The sequence below is a fragment of the Coenobita brevimanus genome, chromosome 23 (assembly GCF_032717465.1).
Source record: "Coenobita brevimanus isolate Jiangsu-jjx chromosome 23, ASM3271746v2, whole genome shotgun sequence".
NCBI classification, from domain to species: Eukaryota; Metazoa; Arthropoda; class Malacostraca; order Decapoda; family Coenobitidae; genus Coenobita; species Coenobita brevimanus.
The window spans coordinates 52,204,185-52,217,153 of record NC_136976.1 but is presented as its reverse complement, the minus strand read 5'-3'; the positions used below and the strand labels follow the sequence as shown (position 1 = coordinate 52,217,153).

General features: G+C 44.4%; 1 pseudogene; it reads right to left on the bottom strand.

Moving 5' to 3' along the window:
* Positions 1-299: 299 nt before the first annotated feature.
* LOC145392709 (ATP synthase subunit a pseudogene) lies at positions 300-3,945 on the bottom strand (annotated as a pseudogene).
* Positions 3,946-12,969: the final 9,024 nt, after the last annotated feature.

Sequence of the window (12,969 nt, the reverse complement as noted above, 5' to 3'; positions counted from 1 at the left end):
TATGAAAAAAAGCCCCAAAAACGAAAAAAAGAAGAAAACTTCTGAGACAATAAACAAAATCATCCCCCACCGCAATCCAGCAACCACAACTCTAGTATGTAATCCTTGATAAGTCCTTTCACGTACTACATCTCGTCACCACTGAATTATAGTCAAAACAACAGCAACAAACCTCAAAACAAGAAGGTCCATATTAAACTGATGAAATCATTTAACTAATCCAGTAGTTAATATTATCGCTCTAATAGACCCAGTTAAAGGCCACGGTCTTATTTCTACCAAATGATAAGCATGATGTCCATGTGATGATGCCATTAGTTAATTTCTCTTGCAAACAAAGTTCTTAAAACGGCAAAAACATAGGATTGAATAACTGCAACAGCAAATTCAAGCAAAAGAAGTAAAATCAGAGCAACAAATAAAAGAATTAAAAAGTAAGAAGTTAATGAAGGACCAGTCCCCCCCAAAAGAGTTAACAACAAATGACCAGCCATCATATTAGCCATCAACCGAACCGCCAAAGTTCCAGGCCGAATAATATTACTAATACTCTCAATTAATACCATAAAAGGTATTAAAACTACAGGTGTCCCCTGAGGAACTAAATGAGCAAATATATGTTGAGTATGATTAAACCAACCATAAATCATAAAAGTTAATCAAAGAGGAAGAGCTAACCCTAAAGTCATAACTAAATGTCTAGATCTAGTAAAAATATACGGCAAGAGACCCAAAAAATTATTAAAAACAATGAACGAAAACAAAGAAACAAAAATAATAGTTCTACTTTGTAATTTCGGCCCAAGAATATTTCTAAACTCTTGATGCAAGGCTATATTCAACTTATATCATACAACAGACCACCGAGAATGAGAAACCCAATAAATATAAGGCAAAAATATCAACCCCCCAAAAGTAGAAAGTCAATTTAATTCCAACTCCATTAAACCAGAGGAAGGCTCAAAAATAGAAAATAACCTTGCTATCACTTTCAAATCTTTTCTACAATATCAATCTCCCCCGATCTTGATTCAATTTTTTTTGGAACTCTAATATAATAATTCATTACAATGAAAACAATAAACGTAATTAAAAATATAATAACTAAATTCAGCCACAAAATAGGAGCCATCTGAGGGATCGGATGATATCCTCGCAGGATAACTTAAGCCTGACAAACTTATGTTATTTTTTAACTAATCAACCAAACAATTATAATCATAAACGGAATTTTATGATTATAATAACTACACCTTTGGCTGCGTTTGTACGTCAGCACTAAAATGACTGTCGGGGACAGGTTTGCTGTGCCTTGGCACCGCTTCTTGTTTTTTTTGTTTTTGTTTTTCCATTCTTCATCAGACATACCTCCAAAACGGAGAGTGGCCACGAGCGTGTTATGCACCGTGGAGGAAAATAGATCCAGGATGAAAACAGGTCCATGAGTAAAATAGGTCCAAGGGAGGAAATAGGTCCAAGAGGGAAAATAAGTCCAAAGGGGAAAATATGTTCATGGCAGAAGATAGGTTTGTGGGGGAAAATGGGTTTGTGGGGGAAAATAGGCTCATAGGGGAAAATTGTTTCATGGGGAAAATTGTTTCATGGGGAGAATAGGTCCATGGGGTATGGATGGGTGTGCTGTGGAATGTCTGAAAGGTGGTGGAGTGACTGTTGTGGAGTGGTTAGTAGGACTGCTGAATGTATGTTTTGTGAGAGGTATGGTGCCAGTTGATTGGGCAAGTGCTTGTGTGGTCCCGTTGTATAAAGGCAAGGGTGATAAGTATGAATGTACTAGCTTTAGGGGTATAAGTCTGTTGAGTGTTGTAGGTAAGGTGTATGGTAGAGTGTTAACTATGAGAGTTAGAGAGGGTACAGAGGGAGTGATTGGTGATGAGCAGTGTGGCTTTAGGAGAGGGAGGGGATGCGTGGATCAGACGTTTGCTGTGAGACAGGTGCGTGAAAAGGATTTAGCGAAAGATAAGGATGTGTTTTGGGCGTTCATGGATTTAGAGAAAGCGTATGATAGAATTGATAGGGAGGCTTTGTGGACTGTTTTGAGACTGTATGGACTTGATGGTAGGTTGTTAAAAGAAGTGAAAAGTTTTTATGTAAATAGTAAAGCATGTGTAAGTGGGAAATGCTATGAGTGATTGGTTTCCCGTGAGAGTAGGGCTATGGCAGGGATATGTGATGTCATCTTGGTTGTTTAATATCTATATGGATGATGTTGTAAGGGAGGTAAATGTGAAAGTGTTAGGTGGAGGTTTGAGTCTGGTGAATGCTGATGGTAGAGAGTGGAATCTGAATCAACTGCTGTTTGCGAATGATACTGCACTGGTGGCTGGCTCAGAGGAGAGACTGAGAAAGTTGCAGAGGAGTTTGGAAGGGTGTGTGAAAGGAGGAACTTAATAGTAATGAGAAAAAGATTAAAGTGATGAAGTGTGCGAGGTTTGTAGATGGTAGGAAGATGAATGTAGTTCTGAATGAGTTGCTTGAGGAGGTAGAGTGTTTTAAGTATAGGGACAAATGTTGCTGTGGATGGAAGAATAGATGTAGAGGTGAAGTTTAGAATGAATGAAGCAGGAAAGTGGTGGGAGGAAAAAAAAAAAAAGGTGTTTATATGTCACTCACTTGGAATGGATGTAAAGAGAAGGCTGTATGAGGGTGTAGAGGTACCGACTGTGTTATATGGGGCTGAAACATGGAATATGGATTTAACAGAGAGGAAGAGTTTGAATGTAATGGAGATGAGATGTCTGAGGAGTACGTGTGGAGTGACGAATATGGATCGAGTGAGAACTGATGAAGTGCAAAGGAGAACTAGAGTTGTGCTGGAGATGACTGATCGAGCTGAGCAGAGGGTGTTGCGATGGTTTGGGCGTATGGATAGAATGGATGATGAGCCATTGGTGAAAAAGATCACTGGATCGGATGTGAGAGGTGTACGGATGTGAGAGGTGTACGGCTGAGAGGGAGACCACGAATAGGATGGATGGACAGTGTGAATAGAGCGTTAGATGCGAGGGATGTCTGTAGAACAAGGAAGAGTGACTACGCATGATAGGGATGACCGGAGAGAAGCTGTGAATGAATAAATGGTGACGAGACCTCGAGGGGATATTCTCCCGCATTTGGTCTGACCAGTTGATCAGGTCAGGTATGTGTAAGGAGATGGGTCCATTATGATGTGGCAGGGGTAAACCAGTTCTGCTGGTGGGCCTGCTGTGGATGTCGCTGATTGCACTGTGCAGTTGCCCCTCATCCGGTGTGGTGCAGTGAGGATCTGTCGCTTCTCTCCTTGGGGCTAAGATATGAATAAATGTGTGTGTGTGTGTGTGTGTGTGTGTGTGTGTGTGTGTGTGTGTGTGGATGAGTAAATTGGAAGTGTGTCGTCCTTTCTCGGCTATCCCCCTTTTGTGGGGGAGGCAACCTAGGTATATAGATAGATAGATAGGGAAAATAGGTTCTTGGGTGAAAATAGTTTCATGGGAAAAATAGGTTCATGGGGAAAATAGGTTCATGGGGGAGATAGGTTTATGGGGAAAATAGGTTCATGGGGAAAATAGGTTCATGGGGGAAATAGGTTCATGGAGGAAACAGGTTCATGGGGAAAATAGGTTCATGGGGAAAAGACAAGTAGATCTATGGGGGGAAATAGATCTGAGGGGGAAAAGTTGTCAAGAACAGATCCCTTGGGTCGGAATTGGTACCTAGAGGGTGTAGACAGAGACGGGTTTAGGTGCTAGTAAAATATAATATGTATTTGGTAGGTAGCTTCCAGAAAAGGATCATACACTAGGAAACAAATATTTTATTCTAAAATGATTGGTAACATGTGGTGATAAGAAAAGTATATAACATTTAGACTGGGAGGATTTTCAGAGTTCTGTGCCTGTTGCCACATTCCACCAGCTCCAAGCGTTTGGTAATTGCAGTGCGGAACATAGTAATAGATGCGAACCTCTGAATCTCCTCCCATTCCAAGTGTAGTGTCTTGTTTCTGCTGCTTTTACATACCTCGCTTCTGTATTTTTTTTCATCCTCACATGTTAACGATTATTTTAGAATAAATAATTTTATAATGTTTTCTAGTCATAACAGTTATCCTTACTATCACCAATACAGTTTCATCACCATCATGACCCTACCTCATCTTTCCGTATTACTGAGCACATTGGGATAATACATTCATTCATTCATCATTCATCATTCAGTCCTACATTGCCCCATGAGGAGCGTAGAAGCCCGGGGCTAGACAAGTTGGCCCTGACATTTAAGATGAGAGTGACCAGCCTCACTCATCCCTGAGTGGCATTACATGAGCAATAAACCCCAACTACCCTTTAGATATAAACCTTCTCCGGCTCAATCCGATTGGAACGCCTTAATTACCCACTAAACTAGCAGGCTCCAAAATTTGGTTATATGATTACCACCTAGCGTAGTAAATGGTTTCCTGGTGTACAGGAAACCATTTGGCTTGTCACTCAGTGTAGAGTCACCCACAGGCAGAAGGAAGAGGAAAGAATGAGGGAAAGAAAGACAGAAGAAGGAGTGTAAAGTCACCAGTAGGCGGAAGGACGAGGAAAGAATGAAGGAAAGAAAGACAGAAGAGGATGGAAGGAAAGAAAGAGGAGAGGGCAGACACCCGAGAGCAGCACTACATCGAGTGAGTGGATGGTGAGCGCCCCACCACAAAATTAACGCAGATAGCCCAGAGATAAGTTGCGACAGTATATGAGTGTGTGGGAGAGTGGTGGTGGTGTGGCAGGACAAGGGTTTAATTGTTTCTGATTTACTGAGTAGAGACACAAACGCATGGAGGTCTTTTTGTCTAAATAATCTCCTCACAGGATGCGGCGTCAGATTGATAGCTAGACAGATAGGTGGATAGATAGATAGATAGAGATACAGATATATAGGTAGATAGACCTCCAACAATGGACGCAATCAACAATGCCAATAAAAAAAATCATTAAATAAATAAACGAGCTTCACATTCACTCGCTTCCATGCATTCTTTCAGAGTCCTCAGTTCCCTCAGGCTAAGCACTTCACGGAGAACAGCTTCTTGAACACCTGTGGGGTAGTCAGTCCGTCACTGTCGATGAACTGAAACGTTTGTTAATTCAAAATCGATGTGCTCAGATATTCTATTCTCACTAATATTAGAAGTTTTCATTCAGCAGATAGAAACCTAGCGCAGTGGAAGGGTTTATATGCGGCAGGATAAGTAGGTTAAGGAAGGGACAGTACTGGGAGTAAGTTTGTATAACGTAGTACTGACGTCAGTGGTTGTGTCCACGTTCAAGGACAGCCAGTAGTACCACTCAGTGCCGTCGGTACAGTGTCACTCACGGTACGGTACCAGACGGATCTCTCTTTGGCTTGGAATGGAGGTATTTTACGTACATACTTAAATTGTGTTGATTATGAAGAAGCAGAAGGCTCGAACCGACTTGGACTCTGTGTTTTGATTATGTACACCGGCACTGAACCACCAATACAGCAGAGACGTATTAAAGCACGTTTGTTTTAATCTGACAGAAATCTAAGTCCTTGTCATCTCAGTTGATGGCCATTTGTAGCCAAGAGTGGAGAGGAAATTTGACTCATTCCTACTTTACAACTAAGCTCGTCGCATTTCACGCAACCAGGACTTAGCAGTCAAGCTGTGGATATAGCCCAGTTCCGTCAGATGAGGACAGACCGACAATAGTGAGTACTGCTTGTATTAGTAATGTTTATGTCTATATATGTGAACGGACTGTGTCCTCGTTGGTTTGGAAAATTTCACAAAACCCCTTCCTCTGCGATTTATTTTGCGTATTATATCCAAATATCCTCTTGTGTGTTACTCCTGCAAGCTACGGCAATAATAAAAATATGAAATAACATACAAGGGAACATTAAGGCGCAATATGCAAAATAAATTCCATAAGGAGAGATGCTGCAAGTCTCCGAATGCTGCTCGGTGTGTCGTTGATTTGTTAGTACATTTTTCAGTTTTAATAAATAGCGTGAAACATTGACTTGATAAATTTTGTAGTGGAAGGTGAGGAGGAGGAGAGGGGAGAAAGAGACGAGATGAAAAGAAGGTGAACAGATGAACGGGAAGTGGAGTCAAAATGAAAATAAAAAGGAAGAATATGAAGGTATATGGAAAGAGGAAGAATGAGTGTAGAGGTGAAGTGCGTGGAAAGTTCAACGGTGCTAAAGTAATCAGTAAGACGATATGAGTGACGAATATTGGCCTCTGTTATAATATGAGAATGTATTATTAAAAAATGTGTAAACCAGATTTTTTTTTTTCATTGGAAAAGAAGAAGAAGAAAAAAAAGTATGCCATCCACCTATTCATCACCCAGGCCAGTATTACCCCAGCAGGATCGTAGGGACTAGGTCACTAGGGGCTCGTGGCATACTATTTAGCCCAGACATTTAAGGCAACAGTGACCAGTTACTTGCCCTCAGCGCCATTACATGAGCTGTAAACCCCAGTCACTCGGGATTAGACCCTTGTGAGCCACGTCTGGTTGAGGCTTCGCAACTCACTAGCCCACGAGTGATAATACAGTTCATGAACGCAAGACTTTCACTCCACACCCTTGAAATATTCAGTAGTCTATTGTTCTTGCTTACTGGACCCGCTCGCTCGTTCAAGCACTATTTATCAGGTATGTGGTTGGGTGATAGAGCACAACACCAAAGCCATGTAATCTCGGAAACTGTTAGAGTTACAGCGGATTTACGGACATCATTGGAAATATTACGAAAAGTAATAGGCATTATACAATTCTTAAAATTCACCATGTAAAAGAAAAAAGCCAAATTAAGCTCCCAAACCGGATTGTCTCGGAAACTATTCAAGTTACAGCAGCCCTATGGACACCGCTGGAATGTTTATTGAAAAGTAATAAGGGTTGGGTTACTCTCGCGGCTTTCCTTAAAATTTGCTACCATATTTTTTAAAATGGCCGAAAAGCTCAAAAGTGAGCACCAAAACTGGGCTATCTGGAAAACTATTAACGCTACGGTGGACCCACGCATGTCGTCGGAAGCTTATGGAAAAGTGACAGGTGTTACTTGGCTGGCTTTTCTGAATATTCGCCACCATATTGCAAAAGAAGAAGAAGAAGAAGATGAAGAAGATGATGATGACGATGAAGAAGAAGGCGAAGAAGAAGAAGACATTTATAACCAAAACTGGGATTTTGGAAATTATTAAAGCAACAACGAACCTTCCCACATCGTTGGAAAAGTATTAAGTGACATTTTGGTGGCTTTTCACAAACTTTCCAAGTGTACAGTAATATCAGGCAAGCGGCATGGCACACTTCTTTTAGCTAAAATAACAGCCAGCCTGCTCGCCCGAATATATACCACATTTTAAAGAGAGAACGCCTAGCACTTAATCTGTGGTATCCTTCTGTATGTATCTGTATCTATCCATGTGAGGTCCACTGAAGGCCAGACCCTTCTCTAGGAGGGTAGATTGATCGCCAAAATTCACCCTTCCCAGTGCTGGCAAAGTACAAATCAGCAAGCAATATCAATGGTGAAAGTGCATGTGAAAGCAGGGGTGTAGTGGCTGTGGCTGTGTCAGTGCATTATGTCATCTTATTAACCGGTAGGCTGCAAGCAAATCAAACATGCAGTAGGAGAACAATGAGGCATGAGGGGAGGGGAGGAGAAAAACGGAGAGGACGGGAGAGGGAGGGAGGGAGGAGAGTGGGTTAGGAAGGAAGGGAGGGAGGGAGGGAGATAGTTACGGTGATGCAAAACTTCAAGAAAATAACCGGGAGTCCCCTTCACCACACCACCACCACCACCATCATTAACATTACCATCACCACCACGCGTGGCACCACCACTAACATTACCACCACCACCACCACACCTAACACCACCTCTGTCACCACCACCACTGCCACCACCCCTGCCACCACCACCAACACTACCCCTGCCACCACCACCAACACTACCCCTGACATCACCGCTGTCATTATCCCCGCCGGCACCACCACCATCACTAACACAATCCATGTCAGTACCATCACTAACACCACTACTAACACAACCCCTTTCACCACCACAACTAACACCATCCCTGTGACCACCACCACTAATACGACCTCTGCCATCACCACAGCTAAAACCACCCCTGCCACAACAACAGCTAAAACCACCTCTGCCTCCACCACAGCTAAAACCACCCTTGCCACAACCACAGCTAAAACCACCTCTGCTCCACCACAGTTAAAACCACCCTTGCCTCCACCACAGCTAAAACCACCCCTGCCACAACCATAGCTAAAACCACCCCTGCCTCCACCACAGCTAAAACCACCCCTGCCACAACCACAGCTAAAACCACCCCTGCTTCCACCACAGCTAAAACCACCCCTGCTTCCACCACAGCTAAAACCACCCTTGCCTCCACCACAGCTAAAACCACCCCTGCCACAACCACAGCTAAAACCACCCCTGCTTCCACCACAGCTAAAACCACCCCTACCTCCACCACAGCTAAAATCACCCCTACCTCCACCACAGCTAAAATCACCCCTGCCTCCACCACAGCTAAAACCACCCCTGCTTCCATCACAGCTAATACCACCCCTGCCTCCACCACAGCTAAAACCACCCCTACCTCCACCACAGCTAAAACCACTCTTGCCTCCACCACAGCTAATACCACCCCTGCCTCCACCACAGCTAAAATCACCCCTGCCTCCACCACAGCTAAAACCACCCCTGCTTCCATCACAGCTAATACCACCCCTGCCTCCACCACAGCTAAAACCACCCCTGCCTCCACCACAGCTAAAACCACTCTTGCCTCCACCACAGCTAATACCACCCCTGCCTCCACCACAGCTAAAACCACCCCTGCCTCCACCACAGCTAAAACCACCCCTGCCTCCACCACAGCTAAAACCACTCTTGCCTCCACCACAGCTAATACCACCCCTGCCTCCACCACAGCTAATACCACCCCTGCCTCCACCACAGCTAAAACCACCCCTGCCTCCACCACAGCTAAAACCACCCCTGCCTCCACCACAGCTAAAACCACCCCTGCCTCCACCACAGCTAAAACCACCCCTGCCTCCACCACAGCTAAAACCACCCCTGCTCCACCACAGCTAAAACAACTCTTGCCTCCACCACAGCTAATATCACCCCTGCCTCCACCACAGCTAAAACCACCCCTGCCTCCACCACAGCTAAAACCACCCCTGCCTCCACCACAGCTAAAACCACTCTTGCCTCCACCACAGCTAAAACCACCCCCGCCGCAACCACAGCTAATACCGTCCCTGCCATCACCACCTCTAAAACTAACTTTACCACCCACACCACAAACACCACCCGTGCCACCATGACCATTAATACCACCCCTGCCACCATCACTAACACCACCCCTGCCACCATCACTAACACCACCCCTGCCACCATCACTAACACCACCCCTGCCATCATCACTAACACCACCCCTGCCATCATCACTAACACCACCCCTGCCACCATCACTAACACCACCCCTGCCACCATCACTAACACCACCCCTGCCACCATCACTAACACCACCCCTGCCATCATCACTAACACCACCCCTGCCACCATCACTAACACCACCCCTGCCACCATCACTAACACCACTCCTACCACCATCACTAACACCACCCCTGCCACCACCACCACCACTAACACTATCCCTGCCACCGACACCATTAACACCACTCTTGCCACTACTACAACTAACTCCACCCCTTCCACTACAGCCACTAACATCACCCCAGTCACCACCACCATTAACATCATTCCTGCCACGATCACTGACAGTACCCCTGCCACCACCACTATCACCTTCCCTGCCACCACCACAGCTACCGCCCTTGTCACCACCACCACTAACACCACGCCTGTCACCACCGCCATTAAAAGCATCCGTCACCACCACCACTAACACCACCCCAGCCACAGCTACGAATAACATCCCTGCCACCACCACCGGGGGTCTTCTCATACAGGGGGAATGATCACCCAGGGTCTCAGGCAATGCCGGTATGCAGGACCATAGAGTTTTACCTGGGTAACACCGGGCACCCCTGTGTTTGTGTGTGTATATATATATATATATATATATATATATATATATATATATATATATATATATATATATATATAGTATATATTACTGTTATATATAACTGTGAACTTGCAAAATCGGTAATTTTGCAGTATCCCCGGTTACTTCGCAAATTCACCGAGAACCTGGTGATTTTGCGAAATTACCTTCAATGTCCGGTTATTTTGCAAAATCCTCGATTTTCCGAGGACTGCAAAATTACCGATATCTTCTCGGTTAATTTGTAAAATCACCGAAAAATCGGGAATTTTGCACAAGTAGGGTTGGGATGATGATGATGATGACGATGATTTTCGTTACTTAAGAAATCCTCATTCTGTGCAGCTCTTATCGATACTGTAGATATTATAAGTAGTAATAGTAGTATTTTTTGAGGGGGGGGGGATCTAGAAGGCTGGCATTCCAAGACCGTTCGAGACAGACTTAAATTTTCAGGAGTGATGTATCTTGGCTGCAGGATTCTTTTGCCGCATTTTTTTTTCATTTTCATCATCATCATTATTATTATTATTATTATTATTATTATTATTATTATTATTATTATAGTTGTTGTTGTTGTTGTTGATGTCATTTTACTAAGCTATTATGCTTCATACACTGTTGGATACTCGTCACTCCAGCCGCCTTCATTTCACTGTCAGGAACGTCAGGAGGAGCCCGGAGCTGAGACGCGGGTGGGTGGGATTGGGAGGATGAGGGTGAGGGGGAAGGAGGGAAGGGGTTGAGGAAGAGCAAGGGAGAGATAAGGTGGGGGGGTAGATGAGTGAAGGAATGGGGGGGAGGACTCGGGGAGAGTGGGGGAGGGGGGGGAAAGCGATTTGCAGGGGTGGTGGGGGAAAAGATTAGGGGGGGTAGGGGAAAAAGGTTGGGGTGGGGCAGGGGAGAGCGGATCGGGAATGGAATGGGATGGGGAATGGTGGTGGGGAGGGGACTGGGGACTGAGGTAGGTGGAGGGAGGGATGGAGTGAAGGAGAGGGAGCGAGGACTGAGAAGAGTGGAGGAGGGGATAGTGAGGGGAGGGTATAAGGGGAAGGACGGGGAAGAGGGATTGGCGGAAGGATCGGATGAAGAGGATGGGGAAGGTTGGGGGTGGGGGTCAGGTGACATCAAGAAACCTTTGGAGTTGGCCATATCTCACGTCAGCCATTTTGTGTCCAGGTCAACTTATAATATCCTTAATCAACTCTTTGACTGCATGTGACTTTGGCCAGCTGAAGAGAATCGTGTGGTGTCAGCCTCAGTTAACTCCCTGCATGAGGCCAGTGGGGTGAAGCAGTTAATCGATATCGTTTTTATCCTTTTGTCAGCTTAGATTTCTCTCATGTACACCAAATCGTCTTTTGTTAGTCAGTAAAATATGCAGTTAAAAATTAGTGTCTTCAGTACAGTGACGTTTTTTGTAACTGCAATTCTTGCTGTCACTTGACGATTTTATTCAACTACGGGAAGACTCTTAGTACAGGCAGGACTGGAAAGAATCTGCTTCATTGTGTTGGACAGAATGTACTTTGTCTGCATCCATAACCATGAGTGAGTAACGTCTCAGTAGCTGCAGTTTGTGTGTGTTACCAGAATGTCGGTGCTGGATGGATGTGTTATAGTGAATGACTCAGCCAAGTGTTGAGTGATGATACTCACATCCCCTGCTCCCACCCCCAGCCCTCCTGACTCTACCTGCCTACCCTGTCTCATCTTGGCCTGCCTCACTCTACCTCGCCTTACGCTGTCTTTTCTTGCCCTACCTCACTCTACCTCGCATTACGCTGTCTCATGCCCTACCTCAATCTATCCCGCCTTACCCCCTCTCACCCCTCCTCACCCTGGCCTTGCCTCACCCAGCCCCTGCCTGCCTCCGCGACCAGCCATGATCCCACCAACAGCACACCACTCTGATTAACTGACCAAGACTGAACACCTCTCTACGCCATTATGTAAATTTCTCACTTTAGCTACCTTACTGCCAGACATCTCCACCAAGATTAATAAAACTGTCCGGCGGTAGCAACAGCAGGATGAAAAACTCGTCCTAATATTTAAGATAGTAAGAGAGATTGGCTTTAGGGAAGCTGCATAAAATTTGGACTGTTTTTGTCGCTTGGATCACATCAGAGACAGGAACAAGAATCACTGTGGCTGTAGACACACTATTTACTGATGGTTCCGACACGCCCATTTAGCCTCAACAAACAAAATCTTTCTCGACCCCTAAACACAAAGGCTTTAAATCTTTATGAGCATTTAGCAGTAATCCTTAAGCTTTTCTGTGCCTGAAACAGCTAAAAAAAAAAAAAGTAATTATAAAATAACGCTAAAGAGTAATTTGTTAAATTCCTGATTTCTCCATATTCCTTTTTTTTTTCTTTTTCTTAGAGCTGCCTAGCTTTAAAATGGCATAACCGATCACACCTCCCTTTTTCATTAGATTTTTTCTCCATTGGGCATGATCCTCGACAAAATAATTGCGGAAATAATGTCGTAGGACATAGATCGGGAATAGGCCAACGTTTACAGTTTTGATTCGATTAAAACCATACTTGGTGGGCGAGATGAGAACTAGCTAAGGATGGAAGTATTCAGTATTGAGACCAATTGGTCCAAGGTACAGGTCACAGGACTAGGTCAAAATTTGGGTCCTTTAACCCAAAAAATTATATTCGATTTGGATCAAACTTAGTGGAAGAGTTTAAAGTGGCCAAAAATGAAGGTTATTCTATTTTGAGAACAATAGGTCAAAGGTCAAGGTCACAGGGTAAGGTCAGCCTATCAATTATTATTTCAGCTTGGATCAAACATAGTGGAAGGACTGCTGGGTA